Genomic DNA, 17,473 nt, shown 5'->3' with positions numbered 1-17,473 from the left:
ATAAGCCTATAGATTTATTGATTCTATATCCATCTAATACAGTAAAGAAAGATAACCTGCCCAAAATTATTATTATATTTTTTGTCTTCCCTTCAATTTCAGTCACCACAGCCCAGGAAGATGCTCTGTGGACTAACTGGACACTGGTTGGTGTGGAAGGTCTAGAGGGTGGGGGAAGCAAATCTGGGTGGCTCTGCTGGAAGTTTCTTCTCCCAGCCCTTCAGCCTGGCTCTTTGTTCCAGAGTCAGCTTGTGAGGCAAAAGCCTTGAGGCCCCCCTTCCCCTAGGTCTCTAGTTCCATGTCTCTGAGAAGCATTCCCCAGAGTCATCCAGGGTGATGCTGTATTTGCCTGAGTGTGTCTGGGGTACAGGAGATGGGGAGTGGAGTAGGGTAGTGTGGTTGGAAGGGGAGGATACAGGGCTTCCTCCCATCTCCATTGAAGAGCAGCCATGGTAACCGTGGTTTACTTACTTTGGCTGATCGTGGGCCTCACCTTTTGTTTTCATGCACTGTATGCCCCCTTGATCCTCATTTCTCCTCCCCCTCGACTACCCCAGCCAGAGTTCCTCTACTGTTAGAAGTTCTTGGTCCTCACATGCATTTCTGGGTCCTGGAAAGACTCTGCCGTTCTCTCTGCTCAAATTTCCAGTCCCATATCTAACTGCCACATATTCAGTTTTTGAAGAAAAAGATAAAAGATCTGAAATTCTCCAAAGTGGTTGAACATGTGGTTGGCATTAGAGTTAGGTATGGGTCTCTCTGACTAAATTCTGGTTATAAGCTCATCTAACTTTGCAACTTCCCTCCATGCCTAGCACTGTGCCTGAGGTCTTTGATAAAGGTCTGTTGAATCAACCACGGTTATTTCTATAGGGGAGGAACACCAAAAGATGAGCTACCTAGGTTCCACTGCACAATATTTGGAGTGGGCTGGACTCTTGGGGTGAAACAGTAAGGACAGTGTGATGCAGGGAAGCAGTGTGTTCCCAGGAGGCTGCTGCGGACCTCAGGGTCCATGACCGTAATGGGGATGGCCCTTGGAGTGCCTGTATACTGGAACTTCATCACCAGCCTTCTTCTGATCCAGGTTTACAACTTTGTTTCATGTACTGGGGAGCTGGGAGGACCTCACCCTGAGACATTTCTTGGTTAGGATCCAGAATTGGGAAGCATGCATGCTACTCTTTCAGCCACTGGTCAGGGTCTACATAAATGTAGAGTAGGGGGAGACGTGATTTGATGGCAGTATAAATAGAAAAAAAAAACGGCCAGGCGCGGTGGCTCACGCCTGTAATCCCAGCACTTTGGGAGGTCGAGGTGGGTGGATCATGAGGTCAGGAGTTCTGCACCAGTCTGGCCAAGATGGTGAAACCCCATCTCTACTTAAAATACAAAAAATTAGCTGGGTGTGGTGGTGGGCGCCTGTAATCCCAGCTATTCAGGAGGCTGAGGGAGATCACACCACTGTACTCCAGCCTGGGTGACAGAGTGAGATTCCACCTCAAGAAAAAGAAAAAAACCTTAGGGTGTGAGCTGATGGTAAGTTTCGTGGGACTCAGTGGTGTGATATGGCTACCAAAAGAGCACATTCTTTCTTTGGTTGCATTATTAGAAATATGAAACAGAAAACAAGGGAGATGGGAGACAACAGTTTTACTCTACTTTGCACTGATCATATTATACCTGGTTATTACATTCATTTGTGGGCTCCACATTTTAAGAGGGGTCAATACAAACCTGAAAGAGAAAAAAAAAAGTGAGCACAGAGGACACAGACAGGCAGGCAACAACAACAGCAGAAACTGTGATGATTCTGGAGACAATATAGTTTGAACGAGGCAAAATGTACACCCAAGGAGTAAGCGGAAGGACCAGGCAGCTTATCACCTCCTACCCCCAGACCATGCACACGCCCAGGTAGTACAGAACACCAATCTGAACAGGTGGGGCCAAAGACCTAAACCCAAGTTAATAAAGCAAACCCAGGCCCCTTCCTCCCACCTTGAATGCACCTCTGCTCCCACTTCATTGCATTTCTTCCAGTGATTCACTCAGTGTAAGAGTTGTCCAGCCAGAAGCTGTTTGGTGTGGTGATCTTTAGCCAGGTCTCTGCAGATTGGCTGTTTCCTGAAGCCACACCCCGACCGTGCCCATAACATCTGTGATCTGTGCATACCACTGTAGCACATCGTATTGTAGCTACTGAGATTTTGTTTTTCTCGTTCACTAGACTGTAAGCTTCTTAAAAGAAAAGAAAGCCTGATATTCCTAGTACCTAGCACATAATAGGTGCTCAAAAACCATTTGTTGGCGGGTGAAAATGAAGACAGGCCTGAATGGGAGGTCTGAGCCTCTGTTGTTGAGGAGACTTGAGGTCTGGGTTTCATACTCCTCCCCTTCACTCTCCTGGTTCCTCTAGATGCCAATGTGGATCAGTACCTATCCCAGATCTTCAGGAGTTATCCCTTGATGTTTATTTGCTCTAGGGGATCTGACAGATCTGACCGTGCACTGCCCCCTGCTTTATTTCTGGGGTGGGGCTGGAGGTCCCTCGTTTTCATTTTCTGAGATGGGCTTCTTCTCTGGAGAGTGTAGAGACAGTGATGCAGGTTGAAGCCTGCCGTTTACATTCCCCTCTCCCTGGCCCCGTCCCCCCGCCCCGCCCCTCCCCTCACTGAGGCCTAACCTAGTCCTTCAAGTGAGAAAAAAAAACCCAGGGCCTACCTTCTCCTCCCCCTGCTGAAGACAGAAAAGGGAGCCCAGGGGACATTGTAGCACTTGAAAGCAGTCATTTTATCTTTAGCTCTGCCACTCTGGCCATTCCTTGCATTTATCAGCGCCTATAAAGCACCACAACAATTTCTCCAACCTGCCTGCAAGCCTTCTGGGATCAGGAGACTTCTGTCTCCACTGAAAATGCTTGTCTGGGTTCTAATTTTTCTAAATTAACATCCGAGTACCATCTTAGGAAAGCGGAGGGGTTGATTGGGGGAGAATTCTTAATAGAAGAAGCTTTGATAAGTCAAAACAGTTCATGTTATTAAACACCCAAGAGGGAGATCCAGAAGCACTGAACTGGGGGTAGTTTGCACCTTTAGTCCTTAACTCGTGGCTGTCATGATTTGGGGAATTAGATTAGGAACATTTGGAAAATTACAGCCTGTGGCTACTGCAGAAGAGAAACAGGTAGCATTTGTTAATTTGCATCTTCACCTAATATTTATTGAGTGCTTATTATGTGCCAGGTATTCTACCAGGTGCTGGACATAATAGAAAACTAAGTCTCTGCCCCTGGACACAAAGACTTTCCAGATTTTCCAGTGGGTGTGGGGAGGGAGGCAGCTGGTGACAGGTGCTGCAATAGGAAGGGGCAAGTGCAATAGTCATCCCCCCTGCCCCATGAGACGCTCTGCAGGAGCCCAGAGGAAGGAGCCCTATAGAGAGGAGCCCTATAGATCAGGACGGCTTCATGGAGGAGGTGACACCTAGTTGAACTATAAAATGTTAGAGGAAATGTGCCAACTGGAGAAAGGAGAGAATTTGATGTGGGGACTTCTGTGGGATAGTAGGGCTGAGCTGGAATGAGCAGGGTTGACTTCTTCCTAAGTAAAAGTTTTAAAACATGCAAGCTCCACTCTGGCAAATACTGATTTACCACCTGGGGGGCCTGGAGTGAAGGATGGAAAGGGGATTGAAGGAGCCCACACTGCCTCTGAGGAAAAAATCCAAACTCTTCTTCATCATCTTTGCGAGATGGATCTATGCAGGCAATCACATTTGGCAATCTCTGTTGGCTGCTTCACTGAGTTTTTTTGTATGTTTCATGAGCTATCAGTTAGAGTTTGCTAAATAAAGAGGGCAGATTGGCGGGAGAGGGGCAAGTTTTAAAACGGAAAGAATGACCACTGAGCGGGTAGAGACAGGCAGACTGTGAGGCCACCAGGCTGCTTAGCTCAGCACCAGGGAAAGCTGGTGTGTGTGTGTGTTTGCACATGCACACATGTGTGCATGCAGCTAGTTTCAAGTTAATTACAATGCCAGAGTATTTCAGCCTGGGTTGCCTAATAGTCACACAAGGGAGATTATATGGGCAAAATGGATGAGGTAGGAAGAGGGGGAGGGTTGGATAGTTGCAAAACTTTTATATGAAAGGTTCCTAACAAACAGGGGGTGAGCTGCTGGAGGGGAAACAAACCAAGTTTGGGCCTCTCTTTTCATACTTGCAACACTTAGACAAAGCAATTCGAACCTAGATCTTCAGTTGGAGAATCATTTTGGGGCTCAGAGTGCAGGTCTCTGCTCTCAGAACACGCTGACAGGTGCCAGCTCATCCATTCTGCTGGAGTCCTGGAGAATGGAGCTTTGGTGCTGAGTTCAGCAGTTCTGAGCAATAGAGCAATAAAGCAGTCACAGAGCCCTGTCGCTGCAGCAGAATGGGATAATCCTACCATTTAATAAGTAGGAACATGCAGCAAGACCTAAGCAAATTGTTTGTGGGTGATGAGATTGCCATCCCCTCCTGGGCCAGGAGAGAAACATGTGAGGAGTTTGAGGTTTGAGAGCTGGGAAAGAAGAAGACCCAGTTTCAGCCTTTACTCTGAGATTTGCTTTTGGAGGGCTGGGAGGACCTTTGGCGTAAATCTGTTTATCGTCGTTTGAAACTTAGAATGGGAGGAACTAGGGAAGAGATTCTCATCACTTTTACTGAACTGGAATGAAAAGAGTGTTGGACAGTGAAACTCCCCTGGGGTTGGGGGTGATGAGGGGAGAGAGCAGACTTAGAGACAACAGGATTAGGTTTGAGCCCAGACTCCATTAATTACTAATTATGCAATTTAGTCATCATGTGGACTCCGGTGCTCTGCTTCCTCCTCTGTCAAAGGGGCATAATTCAGCCCCTAATAACACATGAGAACATCCCCCAAAAGCTGTGAAGAGCTTCATAGTCATCATGAATGTTTATCACAACTGAGATTCCAAAATGGTAAAATTCAGAATTGTAATGCAGGGGCTGCTGAGTGTTCCTGGTTTCTGGGTTCAGTGTTGGGTGCTGAGGACCTGGCTGGCATTTCCCCAATTTTCCTCAACCCAATCTGGATGCTGACTGCAGCTAACTAATACCTGCTTGTGAGAGTCAGTGGTTAAAATTCCAGGAAACAGCTTGCCATCTGGTTGTTGAACATGTTGGTAGCTTGAAATCAGCCATGGTGAGAAAGCTTATACTATGCTACAAAACCAGAGTGTTCCTGAGAGCCAGTTGCTAGGCATTCACCAGCACACCTGACTCACCTTTCCCCCTCCGTTGGTTCTCCATGTTGTGTGAAATGTCCAGGCTTCCCTAGGGCCAGCTCTCCAGCCACTTCGTTCCTCAATAATACAGCATCTTGGGGCAGGAATTGCTGAGGCACTGGAGGGTCTCTGATTCTGGTCCCATAGCCAAAACTCCAGTCTCACAGGGCTGCCTTCTGCTCCTGAGAGATGTCATCTAGTGTTTTGTCAATCTATGTTTTGCTCATACTCTTGTCTCCATCCAGAACATTCTTCTGAAATGCTACCCAATTGTAAGCCTCCTAGCCCCACTTCCTGGTCTCTGCTCACATGGCTCCATGTGGGCCTCCCTGCCCTGGCGCTACTCCGTGTGGCAGAAAGGTGGGTGCCACTCTTTCCCTGGCTAGGCTGTGCCTGCCTTCAGAGATGGGCTGGAGTCCACTAACCTACCGCAGAGCTTCTCTTACTATTATTAGGCCAACATTTTTGTCATATTTTGCTCCTGTAATCCTCATAGCACAGACTTTTTCAAATGAGCAAACAGAGGTTAAAGAACTTGTATGAGGCAACATAACCAGTAAGTGTTCGAGTCTCCATTTGAAAAAAAAGGTTTTTTGGATTCCCCAGGCCAGGGATTTTACCACTCCCCACCCCATTTCATTTTCAGACTCAGCCATTTCTCTCTTTCGCACAGAACCTAGCCAAACACCCTGCACCACAGCATGGGTTTAATAACTGCTTAGTGAATTAACTAAAACTTCCCTTCTTTTCAGTCACGTATTTTGTAACAAAAATGAAATGAGGATTAGAGAGGAATTAGAGCATGATATTACTTCTGCAAAATCCACCCTGTTCTCAGTGAAAGCCTGAGAATATTTAACCTCAGTAGGCACGATGCTAAGTGTTCTCTTCTGAGTGAAACCTTGAGTTTTTGCAAAGGCAATTGAAAAGGTTTCAGCAGAAGAATAGACATGCCCTTGGACTTTCAGCAAAAGAATATAATTTAACAAAAATTTCTGTTATAACATTGCACAAATCAAACCTTTTAAGCTTTAGTAGGCTCTTCTGCTTCTTATTCCTATTATAACCAATAGAAACAATTTACCAACTCCCTCAAATTGGAGGGCCATAGGTCCATGTGAGAATGGAAAAATGATTAATAGGGTCTTTCACAATGAATGAGAGATATTTGTAATAGTTCTTGTAATTTCTGATTTGAAGCTTAAAATATCTGGATGCCCCCTTCCCACTCGCACTCAAGAAAAAAAATATTAAAAGTAGGAAATAGTAAGAATGTAGGAATGATAATTTCCTATTTCTCAGCAGACCTAGTGCTTAATCCTGTTTGGACTTGGAAATACGAGCCCACTCATTTTCTGGCCAGGTGTAAAGAAAATAAGAGACATCTCCCTACGCCTGTCTTCTTTAAATCCGTAAGGGAGCCAACACCACTCAGTGGTGAAGGAGCTTTCAGAGGGTTGTCCTCTGATCGAAAATCAAGAGCCATGTGTGTCTTCTTTCCCATGAAGGTTCCGCCAGGACAACAGTTGGTGAAATTACAGGTTTACCTCTGGCCAACGTTTTGAAGAACTGTGGTGTTCCTATTCTTTCCCAACTAAGCTCTGATGTGTGTGGACTCCCTGTAATTATGGTATAATTGGATTTAACTATAGGGGTAGAACTAGTTTTCAACCAAGTCCCCTCAAATAATTTGTTGCTTATTAGAAAAAAAAGAGAACTTCTGCTGGCTTTAGTGGAGTGTATGTATACCCCACCCCACCTGACTCCACAAGAGAGAAGAGAATTGCTGTTGTGAGCTCTAGCAATTTAGTGGGGTTGGTTTAATCACAGTGCCCTAGCTCTAAATATTTCAGAAAGTTCATTTTCTCTGAAAAGGAAATCCAGAAAGAAGGTGGTACAGAGTCCCAAAGTGAAATGTCTCGGTCTCGCTCATTCCTGTAGCTGGGAGATTATTCTAAGTGTCCAGAGTTTGCAAACTGTGTGCTTGAATTTGGGCATGGGTTTATTCTATTTGGCCTGCATGATGTTTCGAGTTTTTGTTACTTAGGTGCCACAGATACGAACTAGGAGATTTCACATATAAATCTGGATTTCAGCCTCCCTTCAAAAACAAAAAGGAAAAAAAAAATCTGGCAATCCAGGGCCTGAATTCCTGCATTACTACACTTGCTGGACTTGAATCTCTGTGATACTTTAGAGGGGGCAACTAATTCACAATATACTTTCCAGTGCTCATCAGTCATTTACTGAAACTTCTTGACTCTGCTGGCATTTGAATTTGTATCTTTGTCTCTCTCTTACTCAATCCCCCCGCCCCCCACTCCACCTCTCAGCCATATGAACTCATTTTTTATTGAAGGCACGGTGATGTAGTGCAAAAAGTTAGGACTTTTGTGTTGAAGAAACATATTTAAGTCCTGGCTCCATTGTCCACCAGCTGTGTGACTTTGGATGAACAACTTAAAATTTTGGATCACTGTCTCCACATCTGGGGCTTACATGATACCACGACATAGGCTGGTGTGAGCGCTGGCATGGTCTGTGGCACATAGAGAATGTCCATTAACAGTTAGTTTCCCATGCTCTTATTCTGTCTTAAATGGAAGCAGATAAATGTTATTAATATCAGTCAGTGTTGTAGACTCTTTACATGGAAAGGCACCTGGGGAGTTTGTTTTATCTACTTTCCTACCATCAATTTAAGTCTCCCACATAGGGGAAATGCAGAGATGTGAATTGACTTGCTCAAGGTCACTCAGTGAATAACAAATAAACCCAGGTGTCCTGGGCTTTCAGCCTAGTGCTCATCTCACTCATAACAGCCGGCCAGATCCATGAAGACTGTTCCCATCCGAGTTGAAGACGGAGTAAGCGTGGGATTTCTGTTGCTTAGGGCTTGACAAAAAGGCTGCAGACAATGAGTGGTTTGAATGTCTGAAAAGAAGCATCAGGGAGTGACCTGAATTAATCACACAATTGTTGCAAGATACATTCAAGATGTTAAAAAGCTGTGCCTTGCCATTTCACTCTTTAATGAGGCAGTTTGGACAGGCTTCCCTTCGATATGCCTTGCCTTCCTTTTCGAGGTGACTATACAATATAAGTGTGCCATCCAGGTCAGGGCCATCATCATATCTGGCTGATGCATTAAAATAAAATGAAACAGCTGGTCAAGGCTAATTTCCTTCCCACCATCAAGATCCTTTATAGGCAATGTGGTCATCAATTTCATGTCTTCACTTGCAAATGTTTCAAGGGATATGATGAAGTGTAGGCCAGCCAGAGTGTTGGACAATAATTCCATCTTCTCATAAGGTAATTCAAACTTCCTGTGATCTGGGAATTAGGAGACCTGGATTCTAGTCCATGCCTACTACCAAGGGTCTGTGTGACCCTGGACAAGTCACTTCACATCTGTGGATCTTGGTTTCTTTGTTTGTCAAGTGGTGGGGCTGGAGAAGACAGACTCTAAGGCTCCTGTCAGCTCTAACAGTCTCAGATGATTCTGAATGTAGAACTTTAGCTCCTCCAGTGGTTGTAGATAGACTTTGGGAAGGACCCAAGTCAGGTTGCTGAAGGACAGAGGAAAATATATAATCATGAGGTGGGTCAGATAGAAGCTGGGGTCAAGGAACAGGCACCATAACATGTTGTCCACAACCCCTGGGAATTTTAATGACCTTGAAGAATGCCAGGCTGCTGAGTTGATTTCACTTAGAACAGTGTAGGGTCAAATGATGGTTCCAGGGAGGTGAGTGATAGGGTGGTGAGGCAGGAAGTAGAAAGTTTGGCAATTCCATTCTTAGGCTTTAGGCTGAGCAGAGCATCCTTGGGTGGTGGGTTTTACTCAGACTTACCTACCTCAGAGATATAGATGTGGGAAGATTGTGAGTCAGAGATGAGAGTTCAATAAGACCCATTCTTGCTCTTTAGTTGGGGTCAAACTAGAGATAGGAATGTGAAGAAGAGATGTGGTGATGGATTTCTCCTTCATAATTGACTGAGTGGTTTCCAACAAAGCATTTATTCTCTCTGAATCTCTGAGGTTGGTGTCTTTCCTAGGGCTGATCTTTCTCTATTCTCTGGGTATATTCAAGTTTTTGGATAAAGAAACTTTAGTCAGAGCCAGAAAATGAATGGATATTGATTTTTTTGACATGTAATCTTGACCTTGGCTCACGACCACCATGAAGTGGAGCTCAGTGTTGCTCCTGTTGCTAATATCCTAGCAGGATTCTTTGAGTTGCCTGGTAGCTCAGGAAATTAGAAAGGCCCTGTGGAAATGCAGAGACAATTTGGAATTGGGCTGGGCTGGATTGGATCAGTCATGGTTCTCCTAGGAGGAATCTGATCCCCAGCCAGTCACACTCTCATTTCACTTCTTGAAGATTGAATTCACGCTGCACCCTCTAGATGCTAATGATAGCACACTGGTTCCTCTGACCATGTGGATAGCCATCCCTGGCTTATTTCTTTCCTTCTCTCTTGCTCTAATCATCCTCTATGCTGCTGTGTGGCCTTTATCATGTTTTCTTCCCCAGATGTCCCAGCCAAAGGAGGTCTTTTTTTTTTTTTTTTTTTGCTATGACCTGTGTCTGTTACATTTGAAGCCCTTGGCTTAGCTTTTAATTATATGCTGTTTTGCAGTGTCCACTAATTGTTTTACATATATTAGTAACCTTTTCACAGTCTATCCAGATTGTAGAGTCCTTGGGGCAGGGGACCATGTCTTCTGTTTTCCTTAAATTGCTCCTGGCCCAATCTTACTGGCCTCACAATCAGAGTGCCCAATCTTTCATGGTCACAGGCTTTGTACTAGATGTCCCCTTCACTGGGATTTTCCCCTGCCTCCACACACCTCCCCCAGCTCCTGCTTTGCTCCTGCCGGTGACAAACCTTCCTGTACAGCTGGGGCCCTGCAGCTGCCCCAGCATGCCAGTTGCAAATCAGCTTGAAGTAAACTGTCTGGAAGTACCCTGATGAGTCAATTGGGCCCCTCCTTGGAGACAAGGAATTCTGAGGTCTTGCAAGCACACACCTGCCCATTTGTGGAATAATTCCACAGTTGGCCCCGGTCCTGCCTCTGGGAGCGTGTCTTACTTTTGCCTTGCTTCAGTAAGCTTATTCCCTCCTCCACGGGCTGCCCTGACTTGTCTGGTGGGGATGGCAGGGCAGTTGTGAAGAGCCAGCCCTTGGTGGGGAGAGGCAGGACAACTGCCTGCTAAGTACTGAGGTGTTGCTGGATTCTGGTGGGTTTACTTTGGTAAGCTTAAGGGAAAGAGGAGAAACCATGGAATCATGACATTTTTGAAATTTTCCCCCATAGAGAGCAAGAGTAGAGTGGGGCAAAGGGCCCAGGATTCTGACTTGGCTTGGCCACCAATTAGCTGTGTCACCTCATGTGACTCACCCGCCTTCTCTTATTCTTAAGCTCCTCTCCTGTAAAGTGAGGCTGTTATATTAAAGTGGTTGCTTTCAAACTCATAAAGATAAAGGAACCCATTTATCAAATGAAATTGTATAAGGAATTCCATTTTCTAGAAAGAGAAAACAGCTATTCTGCTTAAAGCAAAGGTGCAGGGGGACCCTTGGTTTCCTCTTCGTCTTTCAAATGATCTCCTGAAATACTTTATCAGAACTTCCCAGGAAAACACAGTGTGAAAAGCACTGAGAAAGATGATCTCTATGTTCCTTTCTAGCTTTGACAGTCTCCACATTCTTGCTACTCAAAGTGTGGTCCTCAGCCAGCCGCAAGCATTTGGCAGCTTGTTAGGAATGCATCATATCAGACCCTACCTAAGACCTACTGAATTAGACTTTGCCTTTTCACCAGATCCCCAGGCAATTCATCCAAGTTTGAGAAGTCCCCAGGCAATTCATCCAAGTTTGAGAAGTACTGGTCTGTACAGTTCTGCAATCCAGAGAGCTAAGTGGCAAGAAGACCACGGGAGCGTCGTACCTTTCATCACAGAATGTGGGCACGGTCAGTTGGGGTAGGAAGTGTGGACCACATCTCTTTCTTGCCTTGGTGCACTAGTTGTATCCCTGATGGGGAACCAGTCATGGTAAACAGGTTGGATTGTTCTTGGGCTTAGCCAGAGAGGGAGAAAGAGGGGGAAATCACCTGACCCTGCAGAATGCATGTTAATAAATGCTGGTGACACAGCATGTGAAAGGGAGATTTGTGTTTCCAGCAGGGAAATGCTCACTACAGATGCCTTATTAGCATGACTGCTAGGCATTCGTGCTTCCTGTGTCTCCTCCCTCATCTTGCGGGATCCCTATTCTGTCTTCAGCACCTGGGGTATGACAGGTGGCTTGGACTTAAAGACCTATATTTTAGTCCTAGCTCTGGAGGTTTCTAACATTGCCCCCTTGGGTTTCTCCACCTCTGCGGGCCTCGGTTTTTCTATGTGTAACACAGCATGGTAAACCCCACAGAGTGGTGGTGAGGATGAACTGAAATATATGGAAGTGCTTTGTAAACTGTAAAGTAATAAAAACTCAAGGATACTTTTATATCAATTTTAATCTGTAAAATATCCAGAATTTAGCTTCGCCTGGGCTTACTAACAATGCTAACCCCAAGGCCTCAAACACCCCTATGAGGCTAACAGCTGATTTCTTGTGTTAGCCTAAGCTTGTTCCTGGGGTCTGGATTCCTTCAAGGTTGGTGGCCCAGTTGGTGGTTCTTAAAGATCCCTCATCAGAACTTGATTATTGTGGAAAATTGGAAGGAAAGGGGAAAAGAAAAGAAGAACAGTCTTGTTCTTGTTTTGTCTCTGTACTTAGAAAATGCTAGCAGCCCCTTCCTAGTTTGACTTTTCTATTTGGCTAGAAGTTGGAATGAAATGGATCTTGAGTCAACTGTGAAGATGAGCTTGTTATATTTCTCTTTCATTGGTTAATGTTTTAAGTGGCCATTTCTGGGAAAACTCTTTCTGGTAATCTAAAAGCATGTTTGTGCTGTGGGTGGAGATGTTTCAGGAAAACGTGTACATTTCTGATGCTTTTCTACTGATAGAAGAATTTGAGTGTCGTTGAAGAATAAGACCTTTAAGGTATTCTTCTGATTTCTCATTTCTTCTGTCCTTTTTGAAAACCTGAAATATTCCTCAACCAAGAACAAATAAATTTCAACCCCAAAGAGTGGACTTGATTTGCCATCTAAATGTCTGGGATTGAAGTAGGTTCAAATACTTGACAGGTGACCTCAGCCCCACCCTGTTTGGTTGCACACTGTGACACCCCACCATTATCCCTTTTCTTTGCTCAGCCCAGCCCCTGCTATTTTATTCTACCTCCTTTGTTAATAACCTTCTTAAAGAAAGTACCTGCAGAGGATCCATGCCCTTAGAAAAAAATGTTCCCTTGAGGAACTCAGTGCTGGACTTAGGAAGAAGCATTTTGCTTATGGTGATGCTGCCACATGGACTCTCCATGTGGACTGAGACAGATCTAAAAAGTGTTAGGAAGGCCGGGCACGGTGGCTCATGCCTGTAATCCCAGCACTTTGGGAGGCTGAGGTGGGGGTATCACTTGAGGTCAGGAGTTCGAGACCAGCCTGGCCAACATGGCGAAACCCTGTCTCTACTAAAAATACAAAAATTAGCCAGGCATGGTAGCTGCCACCTGTAATCCTAGCTACTTGGGAGGCTAAGGGTGGAGAATCTCTTGAACCCAGGAGGTGGAAGTTGCAGTGAACTGAGATTGCGCCATTGCACTCCAGCCTGGGCAACAAGAGTGGAACTCCATCTCAAAAAAAAAAAAAGAAAGAAAGAAAGAAAGAAACAAAACGTGTTAGGAAGATATGAATGCTGTTGGAGTGGAACAGGTTAACTTCCCTTGAAAAATAATTTTTAGAAGCATTGAATCTACTGCTAAATTTCACCTGTGAAGTCATCCTAGGAAAGGTTTGGCAATGCTATTCAGGTGAGTCTAGGGAGCTTTTCTTTTTAAGCCTTCTTTACCGTGTGCTGGGCAAAGGTCCCTCTTTAAAAGGTCATGCCATTGTTGGCCAGGCCTGGCAGGGTGGAAAGGGCGGCTCTGTGCAACTGGATCTGCACAGGGCTCCGTCTGCCTGCCACTGGAAGATGCTGGCTCTCTGGGCCAAGGAAATCTGCCTTTGGTAAATTAATGAGATTTTCCCACTAATTCAGCATCTTTCTTAGGAATCCATACTAGTGATCAATTCCAAGCACTGTGGGATTTTCATTTGCATCTTGTTCTCCCTTTAGGAGCAGGAAAGATACACATAACTTTGCCAACCCTTCCTTTCTTTCCCATTAACAAATTGCCTGAATTCAGTTCTTCCCAAATTCATATCTTTAGATCAGATCCTTGTCCTACGCACAAGATCCATTTCTCCAGCTTCCTCATCCACATCTCCACTTGGATATTTCAAGTGGAGTTCAACCTCAACCTGCCTAACATGGAATTCATTGTATTTTCTCCCGAACTTGCTCTCTCACACACTCCTGTGTTCATTTTCTTTGCAAATGACATCATCTTTACTCAGTGGATCAAACCAGAAATTTAGGAGTCAACCCTGGTTTTTCTCTTCCTCCTTACCCTCCGTATTGCTATTTGTCACCCAAATTTGTCAGTTCTACCACCTTAATATGCTTTGAATCTAACCATTTCTGCCCATTCCCATTACTGCTACCTTAGTGTAAACCATGGATATCAATCACCTGGATTAGAATCAAAGACTTTTACTGGTTTCCCCTCTCTTCCTCCAAGTTTCAAGTATAAAAAATGACAGAATAGATGCTGAATAAATGTTTGCTAAGTTAAGAAATGAAGAAAGGAACGAAAGAAGAATGAAGCTGTTAGCAACTCTATTGCCACCTGAAAGGGTCAGAGAAGACAGAGGAGAGAGATGAGAAACTCTTCAGATATTCAGACTTCTGGATGAGATGTTTCACAACATCCTTTTGTTGCAGGATGCACTGCCAGTAACTTCGTTATCTAACCAGGATCCCAGCAGCTACAGTAGGAACCTGTATTTGTTGGCTCTGTCCTGAAGGAAGAGTAGCTAGTCCCATTTCTTCTGTATATGGCGAAAGAAGCTACGAAAATTTCATAGCCTTTGTCCAAAGTCTGGTCCCAATCCAGACTGGAGACCTGGATCCATTTGCTAGGAAGCAGCTGCCCCAGGGCTGGCTCTCTATGCCAGATAATTAGCAGAAAAACAAAAATGGATTTGAGGTTTGGGCTGAACTTCCAATTGCTTCAAGTACATAAATCTCAGTTTCTCACATACTCTGCTCCTTCACTTTCTTTTGGTGTAGCCCCCAAATCCTTTGCCATTTTTTTTTCTTTTTTCCCAAAACCAGTGAGAAAGGAAATAAATAGCAATAAGAGAGGCCAAGCATCTTAAAGCCTCACCCATTGCAGTTTGAATTCTTTCTCTTTTTGTCTCCTCACCAGAGCATGACATAACATGTTTTGCTGATGCTAGATCCTAGAAGTGTTGGAAAGGGAAAAGAAGCCCGACAGAACTCATTGTTATAAAATTATTCCTTCCCCATTTTTCACTCTCCTACCAAGAAAAAAAATAAAGCGGTATCTTCAGTTTCACAACCCTTTTCTGTCTGTCTGGACTTGCTCAGAAAGCCTTGAAAAGGGCCAGATATTTTTGGTGGGAGGTGGGGGGTGGCCTTCTGCTCTGCTAGGAAAACATTTTCTGAGCATGTTGTCTGTAAAGACCCCTGTATTGCATTTAAGTAGTCATGCCCATTTCTGCTGAGGGGAAGCAAGCCGGTCATCGTTCTGGCTGTCCTTGGGTGGTGGTGGTGCCAGTGGCAGTTGTGGTAGGGATGATGGAAGGGGCTGGTGTGTGTGCTACTAGAGTGGGGACAGGGAAATATTGCAAAGGGGAAGGATAAAAAATAAGCCTGTTTGGAAGGCACAATGTTGATGGACTAAATTATTTGCTCTGAGAGAAGGCAAATATACAGTTCTGAGCAGAAAGATAATTCTCTTGTATTTGGGGAAATTCTTTTGATCTGCAGAAGAATTTCAAGTTACAGTAGAGAATAAGAAACTGGTTAGGCTTTCACTTTTTTAAAACAAAGGAAAAATACATAGATTTAGCAGCTCGCTTTTCTTTATTGTGATGTTGTAATAAGAATTTGTCAACATTTTAAAATTCATCTAGGCTCTTCATTTGATTGTCTTAAATGATTAATTGTGTACCAGTTTTTCTTAATGTCTAGATTTGTAATTAGTTACTCCTGCTAATTTTGAAAAATTGGATTAAAATGTTGCATGTCTGCTGTAATTGAACAGACCACCTCTATTTCATCCAGAAAATGACTTCCAATAATGTAATATGTTATTGACTAAAACTTAACATAAAGTTATTAATGATTGAAAACTTCAAAGCATCTGTCTGCAAAAAATGATAGGTCCAGAAATTCAGAACTGAAAGGGACATTAGAGATTGTACCAGTGGGTCTCAACCGGGATATTTCGATATGTATATGGTTGTTTGGGATTTTCACAGTGACAGTGACCAAGGGGCACAATTGCATTTAATGTCCCCAAATCATGGATGCCAAGCAATCTATGGAAAGTGATATAGTTCCACACAGCAGAGAATTTCCCTGTCCAAAGTGTCAGTATTGCCTCAGTTTGAAAGATTGAATTCAGTTCTTCATTTGAGATATGAGGATACTGAGCCCTGATATTCCCCAGGTCAATAAAGTGGCAATGAGTGGGGCTGATGTCCATGTCTATCTGTTACAGGAAAGAAGTCCTGATGCAGACCCCAAAAGAGGGTTCTTGGATCTTGTGCAAGAAAGAATGCAGAGCAAGTCCATAGAGTAAAGCGAAAGCAAGTTTATTAGGACAGTAAAGTAATAAAAGAATCACTACCCCATAGACAAAGCAGCCCCAAAGGTTGCTGGTTGCCCATTTTTATGGTTATTTCTTGATTATATGCTAAACTAGGGGTGGATTATTCATGCCTCCCTCTTTTAGACCATATAGGGTAACTTCCTGATGTTGCCATGGCATTGGTAAACTGTTATGGTGCTGGTGGGAGTGTAGCAGTGAAGACAACAGAGGTCACCCATGTTAGTTTTGGTGGATTTTAGCTGGCTTCTTTACTGCAACCTGTTTTATCAGCAAGGTCTTTATGACTGGTATCTTGTGTGGACTCCTGTCTCATCCTATGACTCAGAATGTCTTAACCATCTGGGAATGCAGTCCAGTAGGTGTCAGTCTTATTTTATCCAGCTCATATTCAAGATGGAGTTGCTCTGGTTCACATACCTCTGACATATCTTTGATGTGATTCAGTTTCTTCGGTTCCCGTATGCCAATGTTAACAGTAGTTGCACAGCTAGAGTAAAGAGACCTTCTCCATTATATAGTGGAAGAAGCAACCAAAAACTGGTGTCAGTTTGGTGCCTGGGTATCTGTCATCTCCTTCTTTTCTATTGTGGATCACAAATCTTCTCTCAACCAACAAAATGGCTTAAATGTACAAGAAAAACAATGAAAATGATCAAGAATGGATGGCCAACTCTTTGAGGAAATTACCAAGTTAACAAATAAATGAGAGAAGATGAAAGCTCAGTGGGAGTTGAAGTTCAATCTCTTTCAAGAGTAGGGAGGCCAGGCGCCGTGACTTACTCCTGTAATCCCAGCATTTTGGGAGGCGAAACAGGTGGATCACCTGAGATCAGGAGTTCGAGACCAGCCTGGACAACATGGTGAAACCCTGCCTCTACTAAAAATACAAAAATTAGCCAGGCGTCCCAGCTACTTGAGAGGCTGAAGCAGGAGAACTGCTTGAACCCAGGAGGCAGAGGTTGCAGTGAGCCGAGACTGCACCACTACACTCCAGCCTGGGTGACAGAGTGAGACTCCATCTTAAAAAAGAAGAAGAAGGAGGAGGAGGAGGAGGAGGAGGAGGTCAAATTAGAGAAGTTAGAATCTATAAGTTAAGGGTGGGTGGGGAGATATTAATATGTAGTCATTTTGAATCAGATCACAGTCTTCATGTCCAGGTGGCTAGATCTCATATAATAAAGACATTTGTAGATGAAATCTCAAAACTCTTGTTTTCCACATCACGAAGAATGGAAAATTTCCCAGAATACTAGATACAAAAAAATATGCTTCTAATTTTCAAAAAGAGGGAAAAAGGAGTTTCAGAAGCCACCTCTAACAA

The sequence above is a fragment of the Macaca fascicularis genome, chromosome 1 (assembly GCF_037993035.2).
Source record: "Macaca fascicularis isolate 582-1 chromosome 1, T2T-MFA8v1.1".
In the NCBI taxonomy this organism is placed as follows: domain Eukaryota; kingdom Metazoa; phylum Chordata; class Mammalia; order Primates; family Cercopithecidae; genus Macaca; species Macaca fascicularis.
This window is presented reverse-complemented; position numbering follows the sequence as displayed.